Raw genomic sequence first — 15,062 nt, 5'->3', positions numbered from 1 at the left:
TTTAAAGGGTTTATATGAGTGTGAAGTTCAGAGCCCCTTTCTCCTTAGAAGAGTGATGGTTTGGGCTAGTTGGTTTTCCATTTTAGGTTGTGTGGTACAGCATGAAGCAGGGACAAGGGACGCAAGAAAAACGACAAGTGCTTTAAACTTACTTGTCCCCGTTTTTCTTGCGTCCCTTGTCCCTGCCTCACGCTGTACCACACAACCTAAAATGGAAAACCAACTAGCCCACACCGTCACCCTAATAAGTTACATTTCTAGTTCTTCGGGCACCCTTTTCATCGCAAGCGCTTGTCCTCGTTTTTTTTTTTTGCGTCCCTTGTTCCTGCCTCGTGCTGTACCACATAACCCTTTTCCATTGCAGACTGCTATTAAGCAAACCAGCTACAGCAGACTTATGGTGGGAGTACACAAACTAAGGATAAAGAGCTGCTACTACAAGATACATTCTCAGCATGTGAATGCAGTCTCCCCAGGCCATTCCCTTCAATATGCCTAAAAACCTTCCTTGCACTGGATCTCCTGTAGTTCCTACACAGCTGTCCCATGTGAACGTATTTTCTCACAGTCCAGGTGGTATGATACACGAGTATCTCTACCCATATCATATGAACACCACTGGAGTTGTGCAGGCACTTGAGCAAGTTAGAGTAGTAGCCTGTGGCATGCGCATGTAGGGCTTCAAGTTCACAAACAGGTCCTTCGCTGCTCATGTTGTAAACAGCCACGACCACTGCCAACATCCCCTGCAGTGGTCCATGCCTGTGACACACCTGCACGAGGTGTTGACAGAGGCACTTTAGTACTGCCAGTGCTGCCATGGTGGTCTGAATGCACACTCCTACTCCTAAAGGAACAGAAAGCTGAATTTTATAATGAACATGACATTCTGCTAACAAAGTGTTCTTTATGGAAGCCACCCAACACTGATGTTCCTACTGCTGCATTCGTGTAATGTGTCAGGTGCCGCAGCACTTCACCTGATCAATTACAATATCTCCTACTTTATGTCTGCATAAGTAATCTCGCAGATTGCCCGTCTCAGTGCACAAAAACATTACTATTGAGTAGACCACATATTTAATGTAACAAGACTCCAGTAAAGCATTGGCAACACTAAGAAGTGTTCTTCAAAATGTTAGTACTTGGTGTCATAACAATAAAGTGGTTGTCAAAGCTGTTGTAGTGGATGACAGAGTGACAGAGACGGCCCAAGAGCAAACGCACAACACATTTATTTCAGAGACAACGAACTATATATAAAGGCTGCTTGCCTATGACATAACACAAAAGAACGAATCATGTTTGACACATGTTAGCACAGCACTTCCAAGCATTTCATATCACTTCTCCCTCCCTTTTAAAACTGCAGTCTTTGCACGGGTCTTCGTTCTGGGGTAGAATAGACCTCCGTAAGACTGGCGGACTTAGGGGACAGAGAGCCTGTTCAGCTGGAAGGGATGTTGGAGGTGTTGAAGGAACAGGCACGGCACCAGTTGGTTCTGTAGTGGCCAGACTGGACTGGCCTTCTCGTGTTGATGTCGGCCGATTCTTGTAGTCCGGGCTGGGTTAAGCGAGTTGGGAGCCTCCACTTTTGGGGCCATGGGTGATAGAAGCACCCGACGGAAAATTTGGTCCAAGTGACGTCTGGCTAGGCCATCTGGAGTGTCAACCGTTACCAGCCGTGAACCCTCAGTGCTCTTGACGATGCCTGGATGCCAACGCCTCCCTTGGCCAAAGTTGTGCACCCACACCTGGTCCCTGTACTGGAATCTAGGAGGCTGCGAGTAACTTCAAGGTAGAGAAAGGACACAAGTATCCAAGCGTGAACGAATTTGGTAGTTCAACATTTCTGAAGGAGACTTGCCGCACGGTAGTGGGGTACGTCGATAGCCTAACAGCACTTGCGCCAGTTTTGTTTCGAGATCATTCACCATCGAGTACTTGAGAAGGCCATCCTTTATTGTCTGAACCGCGCGCTCTGCGAGACCGTTAGATTGTGGGTGGTACAGCACACTGTGTAGATAAGTTATGTTGTTGGCAGTTATGAACTAAGAAAACTGCTGACTTGCGAACTGAGGCCAGTTATCTGATACAACGGTTTGCGGCAAGCCAAAATGAGCTAACAATTCGCAAAGCCGTGCGATTGTGACTTCTGTGGTCGGCTGACCTGACGGGAAATGCCTCGATCCATTTAGTATGCAAGTCGACGACTATCAACAGCATGCGTCCCTCTATTGGTCCGGCATAATCAATGTGAGGCCGTGACCACTTGGTCGCCATTTCTGGCCAAAAGATAGGAACCTGGTGATGAGGCATTGGCTGCGCTTGTACACGAGATGCACAAACGTGCAAGGCTTTCTGTCTCACCATTCAACCCAGGCCACCAGAACAGCACCCAAGCCAGTCTTTTCATCGCAGATGCACCCTGGCGTGGTCGATGTAGCTCAGCAAGCATTGAGACTCGTGCTTTGCGGGGTATGACGATGTGGTGACCCCAGTAGAGCAGGCCTTCTACGCTTGACAGCTCCAGTCTTCTGCAAAAATAAGGTTGAAGGTGACTGTGGCATGGTGACAAGCGCTTAGGCCATCCATTAAGTACAAAGTGCTGCACCATGCTGAGGTATCCATCTGCATTCGTCAACACCCGTATGGCACCCACTGGCACGAACGAGCTGTCAAGGTTCTCTGAAGACTGCATGTATTCTGGTAAGGTGCCCGAACGACAAGCATCTGGTATCGGCATAGGCAAGCGACTGAGTGCGGCTTGCCCGTACATTGGGGGCACAGCTTAATCTTCTCGTTGAAGTCCCACTAGTGGTTGATGGTCCGCGACCAATACAAACTCGCGGCCCACCAGGTAGTCTCGAAACTTTGTCACTCCAAACACCAGTGCAAGAGCTTTATTCTCAAGCTGAAAATAATTCTTTTCGGCATGTGTTAACGTGCGTGAACGGAAGGCAATGGGCTTATCCAATTTCCCAATTTGGTGCGAGATTACGGCACCTATACCCGAGAGTGACGCATCACATTCCAAGCGCATGTGTTGGTTGGGATCGAAATGCGTCAGAACAGATGAACTCAGAAGGGTTTGTTTAGCCTTGAGATATTAATTTTCCTGCACCGTTCCCCACTGCCATTTATGCTCTTTTTCAAGCAGAAAATACAACCCGGCCAACATTGACATGTGTGGCAAGAACTGGTGATAAGTCCACAGACCCAAAAACGAGTGCAGTTCACTCACATTTGTAGGCTGTGGTGAGTCCCTTATTGCTGCTAGGTTCTTCTCAAGCAGATGCAAGCTGTCTTTGTCGATGCGATGGCCCAGGCAGACGATGGCATCTTTGCAAAAGTGTCATTTTTTTGGCCTTCAGCCTGGTACCATTCTCTTGAAGCCTGCGCAACACGTCCTGAAGCGCTAAGCCATTACCGGCTTGACGTTCCGCTATCAATACATCGTCCAAATACACCTGCACGGCTGGAAGGTCGGCCAGGACCGTTTCCATGCACCGCTGAAAAATTGCGGGAGCAGAGGCAACTCCAAAGGGAAGACAGTTATAGCAGAACAACCCCTTGTGACTGTTTATCACGGTCAACTTCCTCGCCTCCTCATCCAAAGGGAGTTGGCTATATGCATCCTTAAGGGCCAGTGTTGTGAAAAACGATCCCCCATGTAGCGACATGAAAATGTCTTCAATGTTTGGTAAAGGGTACTGCTCAGTTATGCAGGCAGCATTGATTGTGGTATTGAAAGCGCTGCAGATGCGCAGGGATCCATCTTTCTTCAGTACTGGTACGATTGGTGCCACCCACTCAGAATGTGCTATGGGTGATAATATGCCTTGCTCCACTGAACGGTCCAGCTCCCTTTCCACTTTTTCCCGAAGAGCATAAGGGATTGACCGCGCCTTGTGGAACTTCGATTGGGCGCTTTCTCGAATGTGGAATTTCACAGGTGGCCCCTAAATGTTTCCAAGCCCTGGCTCAGAAAGGGCAGAAAACTCAGTCCTGAGGCTGTCGGGATCTGCTGATGTCGACTAAACCGTAGAGAGAAAACCGGATGGCAGAAGCAAAAACGCCTGGATGAAGTCCCTTCTGCAAAGGCTGGGACCTGAACAGTTTATAACAATCAGTGTGGCAGGTACAGCCTTCCCCGCAAAATGGCTTGAAGGTGCAGTTCACCAACAATGAGTAGCTTGCCCAAGTAACAGCTGAGCGTGTGTTTGCATTTCTATAAGCATGGCCAACTCAGACGGTGCGTTAGATACATCTCCTGCAGAATGATAGAAAATGGTGATCCCGTGTCAATAATCATGTTCAAGGGCACGCCACCCCAGCGGATAACTCTGCGGAATGCCTGGAGCAAACATTTCTTTTCTCGTCATTCCTGCAATGTGAAGACTGTTGAAATATCACTTTCCTCCGTTTCTGGTACAGCGCTCTCATAATGAACTGCATTAGCGACACCATTGCGCATACGACTAGCCCGGAGCCCCGATTGGTAGCGGCATTTCCTTGTGAAATGACCAGTCTTCCGACAGTGAAAACACTGCTCTCTTTTGTGTGGACAGTCGCTTGCTTCGTGATCGTAGTTCCTCCAGCATGTGCAATCAATATGGCTTTGCTTATCTTCGGTGAAGGTCTGATATCGGCGCAATTTTCTCACTACACTGCACAACGCTGCCTCATTATCAGGTCTGGTCACGGTGCTTACTTCCAGTGCGGCTGTCTCTGCCGCTGTGGCAAGCGTTTCAGATTGGGCAAGTGTGAGCTCAGTTCTTTCAAGCAGCGTCTACTGCACCGCACAATTTCAGATGCCACAAACAATGCGGTCCCGTAACATGCGGTCCAAGCTGGTGCCGAAGTTACACTCAACAACGTAGTCCCGGACAGATTCATTTGCAGCCTGGTCCCTATGGCAACCTCATTACACTTTGGTGCATAGTGGTCATTTACGAAGGTAAGTGCTTCCTTGTAACTCAGGCCACTTACTTTCCGGGGGGGCGCAGTGTCCAGCAAGAATGCGTACAGTCTTTGTTGACAGTGTCGAAACCAAGAGCGCCTTTTTCTTATCATCTGTCTTAATATAATTCACTTCAAAGAATGTCTCCAGTCGAGTAAAGTAAATCTCCCACTTATCTTGATTTTCGTAGAAACTTGGGGTACCGAGGTTCGTAGCCAGGGCCATGACCGCCGACACTCCGTAGACTCTATTACTTCCAGCACTCACCAGGACTCCCAGCGCTACCGAGACGCCACTGATGGTGCCGGGGGCTCCGTGGGGTGGTCACCCTCGTCGCCACTGTTGTAGCGGGTGACAGAGTGACGGAGACGGCCCAAGAGCAAATACACAATACGCTTATTTCAGAGGCAATGAACTATATATAAAGGCTGCTTGCCTATGAAGTAACACAAAAGAACGAATCATGCTTGACATGTTAGCACAGCACTTCCAAGCATATCAAAAGCAAAACTTTTTATCTTTATTTTGTGGTCCAAAATGCATTGCAGCATATGTCCCATTAATACAAATTATGCCATATTTCTTTCTGACAAGTGCCTATAATTTGGTGCCACGCTGGACAGTATTTAAAGCGTTAATGATTTTAATTTTAAAAAAGATGCTGCGTGCAGCATTTCCACTCCTCTCAAAGCATCTTAGTATGTTAACCTCCCCATCCTGGTGGGGAGGTTAACCACACAACACAACGCTTGTGTTGGGTGATTCTCCCTTTAATCCTTGTGTAGTTTTTTTGCCCTGAATGTTACCAGTGAACACAACCAACTTGCCTCATCGCCCTACTTAAACGCTTTCTTGTAATCAATGAAAGCTATATATAAGGGTTGGTTATATTCCGCACATTTCTCTATCACCTGATTGATACTGTGAATATGGTCTATTGTTAAGTAGCTTTTACAGAATCTTGCCTGGTCCTTTGCTTGACAGAAGTCTAAGGTGTTCCTGATTCTATTTGCGATTGCCTTAGTAAATAGTTTGTAGGCAACTGGCAGTAAGCTGATCGGTCTATAATTTTTCAAGTCTTTGGCGTCCCCTTTCCTATGGATTAGGATTATGTTAGCGTTCTTCCAAGATTCCGGTACGCTCGAGGTCATGAGGCATTGCGTATACAGGGTGGCCAGTTTCTCTAGAACAATCTGTCCACCATCCTTCAACAAACCTGCTGTTACCTGATCGTCCCCAGCTGCCTTCCCCCTTTGCACATCTCCCAAGGCTTTCTTTACTTCTTCCAGCGTTACCTGTGGGATTTGGAATTCCTCTAGACTATTCTCTCTTCCATTATCGTCGTGGGTGCCACTGGTACTGTATAAATCTCTATAGAACTCCTCAGCCACTTGAACGATCTCATCCATATTAGTAATGATACTGCCTGCTTTGTCTCTTAACACATACATCTGATTCTTACCTATTCCTAGTTTCTTCTTCATTGCTTTTAGGCTTACTCCGTTCCTGAGAGCATGTTCAATTCTATCCATATTATACTTCCTTATGTCAGCTGTCTTAAACTTGTTGATTAACTTGGAAAGTTCTGCCAGTTCTATTCTAGCTGTAGGGTTAGAGGCTTTCATACACTGGCGTTTCTTGATCAGATCTTTCGTCTCCTGCGATAGCTTACTGGTATCCTGTCTAACGGAGTTACCACCTACTTCTATTGCACACTCCTTAATGATGCCCACAAGATTGTCGTTCATTGCTTCAACACTAAGGTCCTCTTCCTGAGTTAAAGCTGAATACCTGTTCTGTAGCTTGATCTGGAATTCCTCTATTTTCCCTCTTACCGCTAACTCACTGATCGGCTGCTTATGTACCAGTTTCTTCCGTTCCCTCCTCAGGTCCAGGCTAATTCGAGTTCTTACCATCCTATGGTCACTGCAGCGCACCTTGCCGAGCACGTCCACATCTTGTATGATGCCAGGGTTAGCGCAGAGTATGAAGTCGATTTCATTTCTAGTCTCACCATTCGGGCTCCTCCACGTCCACTTTCGACTAACCCGCTTGCGGAAGAAGGTATTCATTATCCGCATATTATTCTGTTCCGCAAACTCTACTAATAACTCTCCCCTGCTATTCCTAGTGCCTATGCCATATTCCCCCACTGCCTTGTCTCAAGCCTGCTTCTTGCCTACCTTGGCATTGAAGTCGCCCATCAGTATACTGTATTTTGTTTTGACTTTACCCATCGCCGATTCCACGTCTTCATAGAAGCTTTCGACTTCCTGGTCATCATGACTGGATGTAGGGGCATAAACCTGTACAACCTTCATTTTGTACCTCTTATTAAGTTTCACGACAAGACCTGCCACCCTCTCGTTAATGCTATAGAATTCCTGTATGTTACCAGCTATACTCTTATTAATCAGGAATCCGACACCTAGTTCTCGTCTCTCCGCTAAGCCACGGTAGCACAGGACATGCCCGCTTTTTGCACTGTATATGCTTCTTTTGGCCTCCTAACTTCACTGAGCCCTATTATATCCCATTTACTGCCCTCTAATTCCTCCAATAGCACTACTAGACTCGCCTCACTAGATAACGTTCTAGCGTTAAACGTTGCCAGGTTCATATTCCAATGGCGGCCTGTCCAGAAGGCAGAAGGCATATTCTTGACTAAATATTAATATGCAAAGTTTTTTACTCAAATAACATTTTGTTGTTTCTTGTATTGCTCCATGAGCAAAAAGAAAGGTGAATAACTTCTACTTTTCTATCATCTGGAATGCTGTTCGGACTTTGTGGGGTAAATATGATGAAATTGTTTCCTTTAAGTGGTTGGCAACTACACGCAAATTATTAACAGGACATTGGATGTCCTTGGTGGCAGGTGAAGTATCCTCACAGTGGCCATACCAATCATGTCCTACATATATATAATTTTCTACTTTACAAAAACTGCTTAAGAAAAGTGATGCTTTGAACATGTTAGAACACTAATTTGTCACTTGAACTTGAGTTCCCCTTATCATAAAATAAATATTATGTTTTCACTTTTTATTTACATATACTAGAATGCAATTGCAGCTGCCAGGCATTAAACCTGCCACCTCAGGTTGTGTAGTAACATGCTGATGGTCATTCAGCTGCTATAATGTGCATGTATTGGCGATGGCTTCATTTAAAAGTGATGAACATAAAACAAAGGCACTATACACAGCAATAATAAATATGAACATTGTGGTTATAAACCAAGGTATATGCCTGTTGGTCCGCGGGCATAAATGCCTGCCCCATGAAATGAAACAGCTTTATGCAGTTTCATATCGTGGAACGTTTCTCTATCCGCCACCCGAGAACGCGCTCTCTAGCGGTCAGGCTCCGCCGAGAGACTTTAGTAGCTTGAGAGTAATACAGGCTGTGTTAAACAGTTGTATCGAATTGCAGCCACAGTAATGGCATCGAACTGCTACAATATCCTTCCTAGTAATAAACAGAATATATTAAATATGAATATTGTATTAACAGTGATGCTTTGTTTGAAAAAGAATTATAAATAAATTGGAATATATATTGTAATATGATATTTAAACATTTATTTTCATCTGGAAATAGCAATTTAAATTGTCACCTGCTGCCTGCATTTGCTTTCAGCCTACTGAAGCAGAATCCTACCTTGCACCTCTGGGCAAATGGACTCTTACACACACATTCAAATAGAATCAATTCTTTCCTGCTTTTCTACTTATGCCCGTGTTTATATATTCAAAACTGTTTTAAAGAAATTTTACATGCACTGTTGCTTTATTCTCACCAAATACTTCAATGAAGTTAATTTTCTTGGCCTGCACCATCTGCATGGCTTATTCGGAATTTTATTGGCCAATAGGCATCAAAACTAGTGCACTCTATGCAACAGCTTACGTTTCATAAAGCAAGTTGAACATACTGTAGCCGTATAAACTTTTTTTTCTAGACAACCAGACATGCACAAGAATTGTCTTATTGGATGGTGTAGACCAAAAAAGTGCAATCTTATGAAATTTGAAGGGTAAAAGCAGTGGAATGAGCAAAAATGTTTCAAATCTAGAATACAAGTGCAAGTTGTCACACATCAATGCAAGTATAGTAAACCAGTGCACCCAACATTTGACATGACTTTTAGTTAGTAACCAGGAGAAAAGTTACCCTAAAATGAAATATAAAAGAAAAGGTAAACTAAATAATAGCTCTGTTTTAAAGGACTGCAGTTTATGTGTTAAACGAGAGCACCGCTGGCATGTACTGTTTGTTGCCATTATTCTAGTTCACTTACATGTTAAATGGCCATGACTCAGTACAGTAGCAGTTTTAATTTTTGCAATGCCTTAAATTTTGCTAACTTAATATTTTGTTAAACATTACTTTAGTTTTCTGCAGATTAATTTTTAGACCCACTCTTCTGCTTTGCCTCTCCAGGTCAGTGAGCATGCATTGCAATTGGTCCCCTGAGTTACTAAGCAAGGCAATATCATCAGCGAATCGCAAGTTACTAAGGTATTCTCCATTAATTTTTATCCCCAATTCTTCCCAATCCTTTTGGGTTCATGAAGATATTGGAAGAGGTACCAGAAAGCAAAAGTTTAATATAAGAGTCACTCACTCACTTTCAGGGATCAGTGAAACCAATGGCCATTGAAACGTACATTCCTCAGTTGGCTCATTTGTGTGAGCTAGTGAAAGGGAGCAAATGGAACTAATAGATGTCAATGACCATTGATTTTTATGGTCCTTGAAAGAGCACACGTGACTGCGGTATAACTTCACATATGAGTTACTTCTCAGGTTGCAGCTCATCAAGGATGCGAATCTCAACTGCTCTGCTGAGCGAGTGCCTACAACATCAGTATGAATAACTCATGAATGGTAAAAAGGATTTTAGAAGTATCTCCATTTGCAATTTCTAATATCACAGGCACTTTAATAAAAACAGTGTAATATTTAATACTAAACTCCACTAGCATACAAAGAATTAGCATAAACAATAAGATTTCAGCAAAATCTTTTTTTTTTATGTCATCTGATTTTCTTCCAGTTTCATGTCACTAAGTCCTACCTGCCAACCTGTGAACTATGAAATTTAGAGAAAATGCTGCGGACACAACACTGGAAGTGAGAAAAATAGCTCACAATTTTTAAAGCTTGCCCTTAGCATGTACCTTTTCAGCCATACATGTTCACCTTATTTAACATGAATTACTTTTAGATGCAGAACACAAGCAACAGCAAACTTCGAAGAATGCACAGACAAGCTACACATAATTTTTAGGCCACAGTAACTTTTTGTTGACATTACCTGAACACACTTACTCAAGGCAGGCACCAGTATGGTTTTCACCATCAAAAGACCTCCAAGGGTATGGTCAAAGGCTGTGCAGCAAGGCTTTTTAATGAAACGAATTTACTCTTAGTAAGCTAAAGTTGCAAAGACAGCTGTACAAAGACCTAAAATCAATGGCTGTATGGCTAAAAGTGTAGGCATATAAACATGATAACAAATCTAAAATGTACATGCAACCACAACATGTAATGTATAAGTATTGTCCTTTGGCCATTATATTGTTTTAAACTTGACTGGAACAAACTGGGTGTTATACTTAAAGATAAAGTCCGGGGAGAAATTTGGGTTTTGCGCTGTCTGGCAGCTCAAAGTTTAGATTTTTCCTGCTAATAGTCAAACTCATTCTGGAACAAAAAAGCAATTCCACTTTGGCTCTACCCTAGGCACTGGCAAGGCAGAAGAAGGGAAGTAAATCATTTCATTATCTGCTAGACATGATATTAAGTGCCTGCGCATTTTGGACTTGTCAAAAGTTGCCGTGCAGGGGTCGACCCCAGATGCAATGGTAAATGCATTTGCAATAGCAAAAACACCGCAGTCGTAACTATTCTCTTGACGCTGAGCTGCTTTAGCATGAACGTTAAGAACATTAGAAGAAAGATTCACAATGTTGATTATTTGATGTACTGCACTATCTGGAATGGCCTGATCCAATGAATCGTATAGAAAAACAGTATCCTTAGGGGCTCCATAGTTTGTAACAGTGACCCAATGTCCAGGAACGTGTAGGATTTGAATAAAGGTGTTTTGCTTCTTGAATTTAAACCTCTCCCCAAGAAGAACATCCTGAAACCCACCTATATCAGGAAATTGACGAGATATAATATATAATGCTGCATTAATAATTGCATCTGACAGCCACCCTGTGCCTCGCAAGGCCTTTAATTCAGAGGTGTTTATTTTGTAAGGGTTGCAATTATCTGAACCACAAATAGCTTCAGCAATGTTATCAATACATCCTTGTGCTGTTTTGCTATAAACATCTGGCAATGAGGCCTGTTGTTTAAATTTAGAGTTGTCAGAAACAGTTAGACACCTTTTTTTTTCTCTTTGGTTTGTATGATCCACGCGTCTTCTCTTACGTGGTCGGCCACGAGCTGATTGAACAAGAGGGATGCTAAGCACTGTTAGCTGCTGAGCAGCATTACTACTAGGCATGAGGTTTGGGTCTGATCCTTTCGCAAGAGCCTGACATATTTTTTGAGCATGTGAGACTATTGTACAGTTATTTACATCTGGTAGGTCTTGTGATTCATCTGCAATGCAGTCTTGATCAGTGGAGTTATCATTTATAGACTTCACTGGAATGCCGTCATCCGGGTCTACATCACTCTTTGAAATGCTCAGTTCTCCTTCACTTTCTACATCTTCCTGTATACTAATTTCTTGTTCACTGCTTTGTGCCATTTCATCAAATGTTGAATGCTCTTTCTTATTTCTAGAATAAGTCACAAGGTTGTGAAAGAAATCCTCACACTCTCCCAGCTTTTCATTAAGTTCAGTTTCACTATACTGTGCTAATATGTTTGCAGTTGCCTTTGAGAGTTCTAAGAGCCGTGCATATACATATTTATATCTAGCCTCTGGAGTATCAAGCTTTGGCTGTGCCTTTTTTGTTATGCTCGTTGTGAGAATGTTTAGTTTGTCTGGCGACATTGTCAGATCAGTGTCAACAAAATCAGATTTCAGCCAGCGCTGTGGTACACAACACTCATCGAAAAGTTTCTCGTTTTCTTCTGACCTAGCAGCAAAAATATGCCTGCAAGGCAGCTTGTACTGCATGTTAAATGTGCATATGCAGGCTCTCATTCTATCGCTAACTTCATAGCATTTATTGTTAACAGAAACAACGTGTTTGTCACCAGAAGCTGAACATCTTCCTGGATTTTTCTTGTATGTTTCGTACTCTTTACATACCAGTCTTTTAGCATACTCTGTACATTTTGCTGAAACTTCCGTGTAAAATGTGTCAGTCTTGCTGGTGTCAATGCACAACTTTGTTTCTCTGTACTGGGCATGGCTAACTGAAAGAGCATCATGGGTAACATAACCTACCAAAGCTTTCACTGCTTCAACCAAGTGCATTTCACGCCTTAAATATCTCTTGAGCTTTTGATTATGACTTTCCATCCGATTATTAGTATTATTTCCTAAACTGTGCACATTAGAACGATAAGCATGAACCCACATGCTCTTGCAACTGTGCCAGTTTTTGTAAAAAAACTCCAGAAGGGTTCTGTCATCCTTAAGTAATGTTTCCAAATTTAGTAAGTTCTCTTTATAAATGTCCACAGTGTGTGCAAAAACCAGTTTGGTAATGACATCTTTTACACTCATTTTATCAATGCTTTTTGAATCATGTTGCATAACTTTGGTGTGTAAATATTTTAGTACATGCCATGAACACAACAATATCCTACATTCAGGCAGAAGCTGAGTAATTATGTTCATTTCGTTTAGATCTTTGTCCATTACTGCAACTTTGCACCTGTTCTTTACAACAGGATTCAAACACAGGAATGTCTCCAGGAAAGACTTTAATATTTCAGATGTCTCCCGCTGAACAAATGCATAACACACGGGCCTGCCATGGCTAGTTCCATCCTCACACAGAACCGAATGCAAGATATACCCCTCTTTATTTACTTTATAGGTGCCATCAAAAAACAATACTTCAGGGTATTTTTCAGCTAACTGGGCCATATGCTTCGACTGCAGCAATATGTACAAAAGATCATTATCTGCATTTTTTTCTATATGCACCTTCCACCCAGTGTTTTCGGAAAACAATTTATCTATTTTTTCTAGCAGAAGCGCGCCATGATGTGCACTGTCCTTTATTTTTTGAACTGTTGCATGCCTTAAGTTTCTGACATCTTGTGAAGTAATGAATTTTCCAGTTTTTTCCAGAACAACTTCCTTAATGTCTTTCGATGTTGCATTGCAGGAAATTAAATCTTTAAGTTGGTCTTTTTCTGAAGCAGTTAGTGCACGATTCATAGCATACCATACATAAATTTCAGGGCCTGTTTTGTGGTTGTGCACCTCTGATATGTTCAGCACTTCATAGTATGGCTGTGGCATAGACCGCAGCACAAGTCTTAGTTCAACCTTACATCCTGTCCCATTGAAGCGCTGATTGGGCCGAATATTCTGTCCTCTCGGAGTTGCATGCCCTGCATGGCAACAGACAAATGCAACTCGAATGTACGGAAATTCTGCTTCATTTATATCTTTGTCGGTGCAAAATGGATTTTTATCCGATTTTGAAATACGCATAGGATGGCACCCTTCCTTCTTCCATTCCTCATAGCTTGCCCTGAACTCCTTATATGTTGCAAACTTGCTACCTATAGACAGATTTCCTCCACCTGTGTGAACATGGCCCTGCTGTAATTTTGCAAGCTTAATATGCTTATTACGTCGGCGTTTTGCCTTCTTGCTGCCACACACTGTGGTGCTACCCTCTATGCTCACTGTTGCTTGGCTCTGCTCAAGGCCAGCACTTTTCTTTACCTCTCCTTGGCCTTTACCACAAGGTCCAGAAGAGCTGTTTGCTGCTGTGGCGCTGCCCTCGCTTAGCACTTCAGCTTCTGGCTGGGGGCTCACTTTGGGTGTTCTGCAGCAAGCATGAAGTGTCCCACGGCCAGAAGCTGGGCTCTGCTTAGCAGCTGCAGAGGGCGGTGGCACAGTAGCTGGCACGGTCTTGCGCACCTTGTGGTGCAACCACACACCACCAACAAGTGCAGGAGCACATGCAGGCCACTCCTTCATGCTGTTCATTGCTACATGAGCTTTCATTGATGCAGCTGTGCTCTGGTCTACTTTCTTTACCTCTCCTTGGCCTTTACCACAAGGTCCAGAAGAGCTGTTTGCTGCTGTGGCGCTGCCCTCACTTAGCACTTCAGCTTCTGGCTGGGGGCTCACTTTCGGTGTCGTGCAGCAAGCATGAAGTGTCCCACGGCCAGAAGCTGGGCTCTGCTTAGCAGCTGCAGAGGGCGGTGGCACAGTAGCTGGCACGGTCTTGCGCACCTTGTGGTGCAACCACACACCACCAACAAGTGCAGGAGCACATGCAGGCCACTCCTTCATGCTGTTCATTGCTACATGAGCTTTCATTGATGCAGCTGTGCTCTGGTCTACTTTCTTTACCTCTCCTTGGCCTTTACCACAAGGTCCAGAAGAGCTGTTTGCTGCTGTGGCGCTGCCCTCACTTAGCACTTCAGCTTCTGGCTGGGGGCTCACTTTCGGTGTCGTGCAGCAAGCATGAAGTGTCCCACGGCCAGAAGCTGGGCTCTGCTTAGCAGCTGCAGAGGGCGGTGGCACAGTAGCTGGCACGGTCTTGCGCACCTTGTGGTGCAACCACACACCACCAACAAGTGCAGGAGCACATGCAGGCCACTCCTTCATGCTGTTCATTGCTACATGAGCTTTCATTGATGCAGCTGTGCTCTGGTCTACTTTCTTTACCTCTCCTTGGCCTTTACCACAAGGTCCAGAAGAGCTGTTTGCTGCTGTGGCGCTGCCCTCGCTTAGCACTTCAGCTTCTGGCTGGGGGCTCACTTTGGGTGTCGTGCAGCAAGCACCAAGTGTCCCACGGCCAGAAGCTGGGCTCTGCTTAGCAGCTGCAGAGGGCGGTGGCACAGTAGCTGGCACGGTCTTGCATGCCTTGTGGTACACCCACACACCACCAACAAGTGCAGGAGCACGCACAGGGCACCTTCCTGCTGG

The sequence above is a fragment of the Dermacentor andersoni genome, chromosome 2 (genome assembly GCF_023375885.2).
Source record: "Dermacentor andersoni chromosome 2, qqDerAnde1_hic_scaffold, whole genome shotgun sequence".
Lineage (NCBI taxonomy): Eukaryota > Metazoa > Arthropoda > Arachnida > Ixodida > Ixodidae > Dermacentor > Dermacentor andersoni.
The sequence above is the reverse complement of the archived record's forward strand: the minus strand, read 5'-3'. Positions refer to the sequence as shown.